Genomic DNA, 1804 nt, shown 5'->3' with positions numbered 1-1804 from the left:
GGGGGGGGGGGGGCCCTCACTGTGCTCCTGTGGGATGTTCCAGCCGCCCCACCATCTCAGCGTTCATGAGCCGCACCTGGTACCTTATTTAGAAAAAACATTTAGAGCTGTCAGTGGCCGAATCGCTGATTCTCTGAATCAACTAATCGAATCACTGTCCCCGATTTGGGCTGAATCTGAATCCAAATTGAATATGGTCGGTTTCACATATCCCTATGGGACAAGCAGTGGCTTGGCTCTGGTTTTGGCTCTAAGCCCAGGACTGAAGCTAGAACTGAGCTGTTGCCTGCCCTAAGAAAGGCTTTCCCCCCTCATGGTGATTCAGGAAAAACCTTGTCTCGGATTTGAGTCAATATGGTATTACATGTAATAGCCAGAATCTGGCTTCAGTACTAAGAAAGCTCAAAGGCATCTAAAAGTTATGTTCTTTTTTGATGTGGGAGAAATTTGGTCCTGTGTGAGAAACAACATCCTATTTTGAGGGCTTAAAGGGTGACCTGAAGAGTCTGTAGGCCTTATGAAGACTCATGGAACAAGGATGCTTTTGATCCTGTCTTTAACCTCCCATGTTACTATTAAGCTACATACATGTGTCTAATATATACATATCTCCCCCCATTTAAAACATGGAAGAAAACCAGACAAATGCCAGAGACTAACCAAAGTTTTATTTTGACTGTATTTAGTATTTATAATTCACTTGCACTGCATTTTGCCAAGCTTCTTAGATTAAGGAATAGTTGAACAGTTACAGTGGCTTCTTCCAACTTGCTTCCGAGTTACTTTACAATATGGACTATACCCTGATATTGGCTATTCTAAATATTCCTAGAGCACCCATTGCTCTAGCGCCACAGAAGACTACAGTGAATAAAAGTAATTTGGGGACTGTGGCAGGAGTATTGCTACTGGAGCCTTTCTATTGGTGACTCCACCCTCCTGGTATAAGCCAACCGCCTGCTTACTCACCTGCTATGCCTTGATCTTGATTGATTGATGCAATTAAGAGGAGGCTGCCCACTTTGTGTGCCCCAGTGCCAGGCGGCGCTATCTGCAAATCCTCTTCCTCCCCTACACTGCAGCCCAAGCCTCGCAGATGGTACCAACATGGTTTCGACCTGGGCCCTGCTGTGATTTGGCCTTTGCTCTGGGGCTCCTCGCCACCACCCTTTGCTCTGGGGCTGGGGTCAATGCACCCCAAATCATATGCCCTCTCTGGCGCGAAGGTCCCCACGCTACCGTGGAGCCTCTCTGAGGCCTCCACCAACCACTAATAGCCTGACCCAGTCCTCTGGTCAAAACAGCAAACACAAAAACACAGAGCCCCCAGGCTATAACATAAAAAGCTAAACTGTCCGGCCAAACAACAGTCAATCCCTACCGGGAAATACTCCAACCCACAGCAGCAATCAGGGGATGCTCATGCAGTCGGGCTTCTCCCCTCTGTCTGACTGGCCGAGCTCCCCTTCCCTTGGTTGCCAGAGGGGAACTGCCCTTCTGGCCTCATGCCTGGGGCTTAAGAAGGGCCAGGCCCTGCCCCTTCCTGTCAGCTGGCTCCCCAGTGGTTGTCCTAGCAACCAGCACCTGCGACTCTGGCTGCCCTGGTAACTGGCAGCTGAGCCTCCCCCTTCTTGCCACTAGGGGCCTCTCCTGAGGCTTTTCTGCTCTCAGGTGCAGGGCACCTGAGTGCTCTGCAGCAGGGACACTTTAGAAGAAAACGTGTCATCTTGCCACATACAATACAGTAGACAATTTTTATTTGTATAAGTCCACACTGTTGCCAAGAATGCCTCTAACAATGAGT

This window comes from Gavialis gangeticus, unplaced genomic scaffold (genome assembly GCF_001723915.1).
Source record: "Gavialis gangeticus isolate Ggan-Ray unplaced genomic scaffold, GavGan_comp1, whole genome shotgun sequence".
NCBI lineage: Eukaryota > Metazoa > Chordata > Crocodylia > Gavialidae > Gavialis > Gavialis gangeticus.
The sequence above is the reverse complement of the archived record's forward strand: the minus strand, read 5'-3'. Positions refer to the sequence as shown.